Source organism: Nannospalax galili, unplaced genomic scaffold, assembly GCF_000622305.1.
Source record: "Nannospalax galili isolate Female #2095 unplaced genomic scaffold, S.galili_v1.0 scaffold3052, whole genome shotgun sequence".
NCBI classification, from domain to species: domain Eukaryota; kingdom Metazoa; phylum Chordata; class Mammalia; order Rodentia; family Spalacidae; genus Nannospalax; species Nannospalax galili.
In genome coordinates this window covers 151,934-162,191 of record NW_008330974.1, presented here as the reverse complement: position 1 = coordinate 162,191, position 10,258 = coordinate 151,934, and positions in this window count along the sequence as shown.

Sequence of the window (10,258 nt, the reverse complement as noted above, 5' to 3'; positions counted from 1 at the left end):
CAAGGGTCCTGAACACTCCCCCCTTTCAGTCTCTGTCATATCCCAACCTGGACCCTGTAGAGTCCAGCTCAGCCCAGAAGCTTCTCTCTTCCACACTGACACCCAGGTCTGGGGTGTCATCTCTGCTGACCCACCGCAGCCTCCTCCAGCTACTCAACCATCTCAGAGCCACTCAGTGATGAAGAGTCCTCCAGGGCTGCTCCAGTTACAGGACCAAACTCTCCCATGATCCTCTGGAAAAGCAGCTCCAAATCTACAAGCCAAGTCCTTAGTCACAGAGCCTCTGTTATTGATATGACTTTTCTGGAACCAATCCCCTCTGTAGGGATGAGGAGTGGAATCCACAGACATTCCATCAAACTCCCCAGCAGTTCACCAAGTGCTGGGGAGGAATCCTTCCCTGTGTGAGGACAGGGCAGGAGTGTAAGGTCTCTAATGCTTGACTCAGGGTCTGAGAGATGGCGACTTTTTACTTGTCATATTACGCATGAGTCAGAATTGTATTTGGGGGCACTTACGTTAATATAATCTGGGCCTTCTTGTGAAGAATACAAAAATATAAATATAAAACTAGATACAAAAGTGATTATTTAGAGGGTCCCAGAGTCTAAATTTGCAGCCTTTGGCAGAGCAACAAGTGCTCTTAGCCACTGACCCATGTCTCCAGCCCCAGGCTCTTGCTTTTTAATTCTAAGAAAGATATTTTAATCTCACACATAAACAGAAAGAAGAGCCCAGGGAAGGCCCGTGTGCCCTGAGCTCACCTATGGCCATCAACCACCAACCTTCCAGCATCTCCCCACCCCCACCCCAAACCCCACCAGCCCTTCTTTTTAAAAGTTACTATCATTTTTATTTGAGATAAGGTCTCCCTAGCCTTGGCTAACTTGGAACTTGCTATGTAGATCAATCAGGCCTCAAACTCAGTGTGGGATTAAAGGCCTGCACCAACATGGCCAGCTGCTATTATCATCATGTTTATTTTTGTGTGTTCATGATGTGTGTGAACGTATGTGCCGCAGTGTGTGCTTGTGTGCGGATGTTAGAGGGCAACTCTGTGGTGGTGTTCTTCCTTCCAAACTTAAACCTGGTCTCCAGGGGTTGAAACCAGGTTGTCAGGCTAGTATGGTAAAAGGCTTCACCTGCTGAACCAAATTTCATTGGCCCTTGAAATAAATCCCACAGTGGCGACCTCACATGCTGCTTTCTGGTCCCTCCCTCTCTCCCTCTCCCTCTCCCCTTCTCTCTCTCTCTCTCTCGCTCTCTCTCTCTCTCTCGCTCTCTCTCTCTCTCTCGCTCTCTCTCTCTCTCTCGCTCTCTCTCTCTCTCTCGCTCTCTCTCTCTCTCTCGCTCTCTCTCTCTCTCTCGCTCTCTCTCTCTCTCTCCCTCCCCCTGCCCCTTTCCCTCTCCCTTCCCTCCTCCCCCTCCCCCTTCTCTCTCTCTCTCCCTCTCTCTCCCTCTCTCCCTCTGTCCCCTTTGCCAACACCACTGTTCAGCTTACCCCTCAGCATATAAGGAAGCTGGGAAGTCAGCAGGATCCACCGCAAACTCTCTGATTTGTTCAGCCATGTCTGTGCACTCCGATGTGTACCCACCTGCAAGGACTGCTCTGCTCAGAGGACGGTCTTCTCCCGGTGCTCATCCCTCCCCTCAGTCCCCTCCTCCCTCCCCTCAGTCCCCTCCTCCCTCCCTTTGGCTCTGGTACAGTCCCGTCGGTGGAAGGGAGGGAACAGGACCGGAGAACGGGATGACTCGTGCGCCCTCTGCTGGCCGACTGCTGGGATTACAGGAGAGACCTGCAGAGGCCATGCAGTCAGGAACAGGGATTCCTCCTGAGTTTCCTTCGGGAAATTTCCCCTGGAGCAGACAGAGCCCAGCGATGGACAAACAGGGAGACCGTACTGTGGAGAGATCTGCTCAGGGTCTGCGTCCTCCATTACTGACCTCCAGGAAAGTCACTTTGCACTGTGTCCTCAGGCCTGCAGGGAACCTTGGATGGCCAGGCTCCAGCTGTCCACAGCTGTCCAACTCCAGGACGGTGGGCACAGCAGGATGGCAGGACCAGGCCTCCCTCCCACTGAGGCAATCTCTGGGTCTCCTCTAGAGAGTGGTGACAGGGCAGTGACCCTGCCATCCCCTCAGTGAAAAGTCCAGGGCAGAGGACAGCATCTCAGTGCCTGGGCTGCAGGAGAGAAGGATGCACTGAGCTCTGATTGGCTGGAGCAGCAGGGCCTGGGGGCAGGTGACTAGCCAGCAGGAACTCTGGTGATATCCTCCCCCACTTCCCGGTCCTTGTTCACATTCCCACTTCTCCACCCGTGGAGCAATGTCGGGGGAGGCCCTACCGGCTGCTGGATGGAGACCTCTCCTTTTCTCTAAAAAGAACCTTGCAGCGTCACTCACAAGGAGTCAGCACCCAGGGGCCCCCAGGAAAGCAAGCCCTACAGGGACCTCCTCACAGAATGTCAGGGCTGAGTCCAGTCGGGTTGCACCCACAGTCCTCGGGTCTTTGGACAAGCATCTCCACCTGCTGTTGAACGCACCTTAGCGCAGCGAGTTGGTCAGTTGCTGGGCGTGGGTCTTGGTGAGGAGTCCGAGGGGTGGGAGAAAAGAGGATGCGGTGATTTAGAGGATCTCCAGCTGAAGGCGGTGCAGCTCCTGGAACCTGGACTTGATCTGTCTCTGGAGAAGGCACGCAGCCCTTAGTAAGGATCCCGGGAAACACAGGCTCTTTCTCCCTCCACCGCGGTCCTTCCACAGGGTAGGCACAGGCTGCTGATGGCCCAGGGGCAGCCCCGACTGCTCATGGAGCTCGGGTGGAACTGCTCCAGGTCCTCTGCAGCCGCCAGGGCTCCAGAGGGGGGTGGTAGATTGCTGCTGAGACCAGGCACTGGTGGCGGGGCTGGAGTCCAGTCCCTGCCAGGAGGCCTGGAGAGACTATTGTGTTAAACTGTAAACATGAAGCCTGGGCTACAGTGGAGACCCTAAGATGTTAGAGGTACCAGAGCTGAAAGACATCTGCCAAGGAGAGCTGCATACAGGCAGCAGAACCAGACCAACCAAAAGAGAGAAAGATTTCAGGCAGTAAAGCTGAAGGGCTGAGCCATCTAAGACCTTTGAAATTAAGTCCCACATACCAGACATGGAGCTACAGGATTTGGTGTTTTCCCTGGTGGGTTTCAGTCTTGCTTTGGTCTGGGATTTCCTCACTGTGCCCCCATTCCTCCATTTTGGAGTGGGAATTCATGTTCTGTGCCTTTGTATGTCAGACGTATGTGATTTACCTTTTGACTTTGCAGTTGAGAGATTGCCTTGAGTCTTAGAGACTTTGGACTTTGGACCTTTTTTTTTTTTTTCTCTGAGACAGGGTCTCCGTGTAGCCCCAGCAGGCCTGTAACTCACTATGTAGACCAGACTGGCCTTGATGTCACAGAGATCAACCTGTCTCCATCCCCTGAGTTCTAGGACTACAGGTATGTGCCAGCATGCCCAGTGAGACTTTGGACTTTTGAACTGTGTTTAGACCAGTTTAGTATGAGGATTTTGGAAGTTGGACTAAAAGCATTTTGCATTACAATGTAGTCATGAACCTGTGGGAGCCACAGAGTGGAATGTGTTGGTTTGAGTGAGAAATGCCCCTCCCAGGCTCACACATTTGACCTTCTGGTCCTGAGCTGGTGGCACTGTTTCCGGGAGTCCTGGAATCTTTACGACCTGGAACCTTGCTGGAGGATGTCACTGAGAGTTTACAGCCTCCTCCACTTCTAGTTCGCTCTGTGCTTGGTTTTTGTGGTTGAAGATGTGATCTGTCGGCTTCCTGCTCCAGCCTGTGTGGCCCCTGCCTGTCTGCAGCTAGGTAGGGATGCTCCCTCTGCCATAAGCCAAAGTAAACTCTTCCACAAGTCACTTCTGCTCAGGGTGTTTTATCACAGCAACAAAAAGTAATATGACAAAGTTTACCAAACCAGTAGCCAGAAGTGGGATCATTTTACATGTCTGCAAGTGTGGCTCTCATCTGCCTTGTTAGAAGATGTTTGTTTTTCACAGCCATTTCTGCATCCATTTTTGTTTTTATTTAATTATATAAAAAAAATCTAGCTGGGGGCTGGAGAGATGGCTCAGTGGTTGAGCATACTGGTTGCTCTTGCCGAGGACCTGGGTTTGAATCCCAGCACCTACGTGGCAGCCAACAACCATCCATAACTCCAGTTCCAGGGGATCTGACTCCCTCTTCTGACCTCTGTGGCATTGCATGACATGGGTGCACTTACATACATGCAGGCAATACACTCAAACACATAAAATTAAAAAATAAATTTAAAAAAATCTAGCCTTACACAAATGCTTACTTGAAAAGGATTCACTTTAATGCTTCGTTCCATGTAATTATGGATGCTACACTAAAATTATTCAATAGTTATGAAATCATAACTATTGGTAGTTTTTTAATATTTTATTTTTATTGATTATTTTTATTTTATGTGTATGAGTATTGCCTGCATGTATGTGAGTGCACCTGTGTTGTGCAATGCCGCGGAGGTCAGAAGAGGGCTTCGGATTCCCCTGGAACTGGAGTTAAGGACGGTTCATACCCACCAGGTGGGTGCTGGGAATTGAACCCAGGTCCTCTGCAAGAGCAGTCAGTGCTCTTACCTGGTGAGCCATTTCTCCAGCCCCACTATTGGTAGTTTTAAAAAATATTTTATTTTTATTTTATGAGTATATTGCCTGCATGTGTGTAAGTGCACCTCTCATGCAATGCCCATGGAGGTCAGAAGAAGGCACTGGATCCCCAGGAACTGGAGTTACAGAGGGTTGTTAGCCTCCATGTGGGTGCTGGGAACCAAACCTGGATCCTCTGCAAGAGCAGGCAGTGCCCTTAACTGCTGAGCCATGTCCGCAGCCCCACAAATGATAGTTTTAAAACTTAAATGATCAGCTCTTGCTTCCCTCCTCCAGCATCCAGATTAGGGAAGCTCTCAATTGCCAACAGAGACGGTTCTTTTTTGCAATAGATGGTGCTTAATACAAACTCACAACTGGCCAAACTGCACAGAAAAAGAGGCTGTGGAATGCTCAGCCCTAAAGGGGACATTTATATCACCCCACACACACACAGACACACAAGGCTCAGGGATCATCTCAGAAGAGTGGGCAGAATGCGTAAGAGCTAGAGTTTTCACAAGACTACTTGGAAACTGTTTTGCAGACACGACAAACCCATTGCACACATGAACTCACAGGCACTGCACGCACAAGACCTGCTTAAGATCAAGCCAGTCAAAATTCCAACATGGATGGAGGGAGGGGCTCATGAAACCACATCCCTAGCTGAGAAGCCATTGGCAGCTGATGGCTGCTAGGAGGGGGAGCATCAGTTTTCTTCTGGGATGCAGCCTCAGGGAGGTTGGCCATGTGCCAGTGGATGACCCCACTAAACTCATGAACGTATTGGCAGCGCCAACTGGACTCAGTGGTTAAAAAGAGGTAGAGGGGGTGGAAAGATGGCTCAGTGGCTAAGAGCACGTACAGCTCTTGCAGAGGACTTGTTTGATTCAGTACCTACACTGGGTAGCTCATGACTGCCTGTAACTCTGGCTCCAAGGGGATCTGATGCCTCTGGCCTCTACAGGCACTGAACATAGCCACACACGGAGCTACCCATATACATATAATTAAGCATAAATTAAATCCTAAAAAATAAAGCAGTACACTCCTTAGCACCCTGCCATCTTTGCTCTCAGATGTCCCTGGGCCACAGGGATCCTATCCCAGTCTAGAGCTCACATGCCTCATCTTGGCAGGATTAATGCATCTTTCATCTCTCACCAGAGAAGCTTCCTCAGGCAACAGGGGGTGAGTAACACAGAAACCCACAACCAGCCAACACGCAGAGAACAAGGGGTTACAGAGTGCTTATGTCTGAATGGGACCTCTCTATCAAACTTCTGCCTCCCAAGGCTCAGGGTTCACTGTGGAAGAGGGGGCAGAAAGATTGTAAGAGCCGGGGTGGTGGATGACCACAAGGAAACAGTTTTCCAGACAGCTGGTCAGTTACTCATATGAACTCATAGCATGGTGACAGCATAACAAGTCCATGCAAGCTCAAACCAGAAAAAAAATCCCAGCATAGACATGAGGGAGTGGGTAAGAAGCTCCAACCCATCTCAGGCAACAGATGGCTGCTGGCCTCTAAATCACAGAGATCTGCCTGCCCCTGCCTCCCTAGTCCTGGGATTAAGGGTGTGCACCACCACACCTGGCCCAGCTATGACACATTTTTAAACTGATTGTTTTTGCTATCACACTGCAAGACAATCTACTGAATTTTCTACCATATGCATTGGGTAGGATGGAAAATACAAATTTTATTGGCACTATTTTGAAATTTACTTTTAAAAACCTTGATTAACTACTTAATTCTAGATCTGTCATGTTTGTGGAATTCAATTGAAATCCCTTTTTTATATGTACACAATTTTTCAGATCCTCAAATAAGCATTTATAATGTGCCCCTCTCTCTAGTCATCAACACATAAATAAGCTGATAAGTTCTACAACTTTTAAAACAGAAGTACAAGCTGGGCGTAGTGGCGCATGCCTGTAGTCCCAGCACTTGGGAGGCAGAGGCAGGCGGATCTCTGTGAGTTCAAGGCCAGCCCGGTCTACATAGTGAGTTCCAGGACAGCTGGGGCTACAGGGAGACCCTGCTTCAAAAAGACAAACAAACCAAAACAAAACAAAACAAAAAACAGAAGTACAAATGAGATACATTTAATTAAAAAAAAAAATTAGGGGCTGGAGAGATGGCTCAGTGGTTAAGAACACCTGCTGCTCTTGCAGAAGACCCAGATTCGGTTCCCAGCACCCACATGGTGGTTAACAGTTTCAGGAGGTTCAAAATCCCCTTCTGGCCTCTGCAGACACTGTATGCACATGTTATACATACATACATACATGAAGGCACAACACTCATACACACAAAATAAAATCTTTTTAAAAATTAACCAAAATGAAGCATGCCCTAGTTTTTCTAGATTGGATTTGTTAGTAAATGTAAAATACTTTGGCTGGGAAGATGGCGCAGTTCATAAAGTGCTACTCAAACATGAAGCCCGGTATTCAGATCCCCAGCACCTATGTAAAAGCTAGGTTACTCATAATCCAAGCCGAGGAGATGGAGACACACACAAACACACATGAACACATATACATGCATATACGAGAGAGAGAGAGCGAGAGAGAGAGTTCTTCAGCAGTTAGATCCTTAACCTAGCCTAGTGCACATTTAATATTGAACTTCTGAATCTGCAACTGTCTTTGGTGTGGAAAGTTGCAGTGCCCATCAACCTTTTCTGATTCTCTCTGTGTGGAGGTGCGGTAACAAGATGGTGCTGAGCAGCTTAGGTGAAGGCAGAGCCAGCTTGGCACGCAACAAAAAGGGAAAGTAATACCGATGGAAGCTCAGCCAGTGAAGGGCGCACGATCACCTCGTGAACACTGAGTTATGCTGTGAGAAGGGCCTGCATGCTATACGTGACCTCTGAGCTGATTGGATGGCGGCCTCCCCGCCTATGCTATGCCTGTGGTTTTCGCCTTTAAATATTGTTCAGCCTTAACAATAAACGAGTTCCTGCTCGACACGACTCCCTGCCACGTCTGTCCTCGGAGAGAAGGGCTGGCGAGATGGGTGGGCAGCGCACTTTCCCCTCCTCAACCCCCATCGCCGAGGCCTCTTGTTCCTCTGCCCAAGACGAAGGGGTTCGGAGACCGTGGCATCTCTGGAGCACTTACTTTTTTAGAACGCAAGTGCCATGTGTGAATGGGCAAAAGTATCATATCACTAAATAATCCAACCTCTATCCTGTATCCAGTAGAAAATGTGTGGGTCTCTTTCACAGAATTTGGCTTCAACCTCTATCCTGTGTCCAGTAGAAAATGTGTGGGTCTCTTTCACAGAATTTGGCTTCATGTCCCTACCAAGTAGCCTTTCTTCCTGGGAATTATAGTTTTAAGATTTCAGTATTAGGATGGAGATTTTGACCTCTTGGGATTTCAGCACATGGGATTTGGCATTTGAGTGTGTCTTTTTAATGCTAAATGAAGTCCAATTTTCAGCTTTTCTCTTAAGGATCATGCTTTTGTGTTTATAGTAGCTAATTTAAAAATATTTTATGTCTATGAATGTTTGCCTACATGTGTGTATATGCACCATTATGTGCTTGATGCCCTCAGAAGCCAGATGAGGGCATTAGATCCCTGGAACTGTGAGCAGCCATGTGGGTACTGGGAACCAAACCCAGGTCCTCTGCAAGCCAGTGCTCTTAACTGCCTCTCTCCAGCCTGTAGTTACTTTACTTGTTGACTGAACAGGAAGCAAGAGGTCAACCACATCTGATGCCTTTCCTCTGTTGTTCTCCATCTATTTTTTCCATGTCTGTTTGTGTGCGGTGTGCGGTGTGCGGTGTGTGCGTGTGTGTGTTCACAAGACTGTGGGCACATGTATACATATGTGAAGAGAACAAAATAGAATAAAGAGAACAGATTGGGCAATACAGAGTTAACTGGACAAGCTGCCTTGGAAGGTCACAGCGAGTTGGAAGAATGCCATGAAGTTTCTTGCACACAAGGCCGATACAACAACCTTCACCTTGAGCTTGTTATTCCAAAGTCCAGAATGTCCTTGAAGATAGTCAGTAGCCATAGCTGGACTTTGTACCTAGATAAAAGCTGGGAAAATGCAGCTGGAAAAGAAGTTTGTATCACATACTGTGCTGCTTCTCATGCTGTAACTGTTTTGCTGCTCTGGCCTGGCTCTCAAGTGGGTTCTGCAGCTCCAAACTCTACTTCTCACGCTTGCATGGCAAGTACTTTATCCACTGAGCCACCTCCCCAGTCTCTCCAGCTTCCTATTTTTTAAAGATTCATTGTATTTTTATTTACGTGCATGTGTCTGTGTGAGTGTACACATGGGTGCCTGGAGGCCAGAAGAGGGAGCAGATCCCTCAGAGCTAGAGTTCTGTGTTTTATGAGTTGCCTCATATGGGTGCTGGGATCTGAACTCTGGGCCTCATGATAGAGCAGCAAGTGCTCTTAACCTCTGAGTCATTTCTCCAGACCCCTCCATCTTATTTTTTGAGACAGGGTCTCTAACTGAACTTGGAGCTCACCAATTTGGCAAGACCAGCTGGGATCTCAGGGACCCTCCTGTCTCTGCCTCCCTCCCAGAGCTGAGATGACAGGTACGCCTCTGCCACACTCAGCTTGAAAAAATTTAGTTTTATTTCTTAATTATGTGTATATGTGTATTTATGTGTGGATGTGTGCACTGAGTTCAGCTGCCCACAGAAGCCAGACAGCAGATCCCTCATGAGCTGGAGTTCCAGGCAGTTGTGAGTCGCCTGGTGTGGCTGCTGGGAATTGAACTTGGGTCCTCTAGGAGCAGTAAGCGCTCTTAACCACTGAGTCATCTCTCCAGCCCCACCACACTCAACTTTTTATGTGGATGCTGAGAATTCAAGCTCTGATCCTAAACTTTATGGCAAACGCTATACTGGGCGAGTGATTTCCCCAGACCCTAAGAGTTTTCCAGTGTGCAAAGAAATTAAAAGGGACAGTATCAATTAAGCATCAACTGGAAGCTCAAGAAAATGAACATGTTGACACTATCAAAAGAAACGCTGTCATGGATCTGGGCAAAGATTATCAACAGATGCTAAATTTGCTAGATAAAAGTTGGCAGGGATTCTTTAATAAATGTATTACACCAAGAATACATGAATCTGCAGGTCACTCCTAACATCATTAAAAGCTGTATAACTAGGCTGGAGAGATGGCTCAGCTGTTAAAAGCACTTGCTGCTCTTACAGAAGCCCTGTGTTCTAATCCCAGCACCCACACTGGGTGGATCAAAACCACCTGTAACTCTGGCTACAGATCCATGAAATCTGGCGCCCTCTTCTGACCACTTCAGGCACTGCATTCATGTGGTGCACATAAACTTATACAGGCACAACACATAAATGAAATGTATTTTTAAAGACAGTACAACCATGCCTTTGGTGATGGGATTTCTAGAGGGGATGAGCTCATGAGGGCTCTGAACTAGCAAATACAAATCCCTTAGTGGGTTCACAATGTAATGGCATTGTTGAGAAGTGGGGAATGGTAGGTGGACCTTGGTGGAGGAAGTCTTTGGGGACGTCTCTGGAGGCTCTACCTTGCCCTGGTTGCTTTTTTCTTCCTGGCCACCATGTTG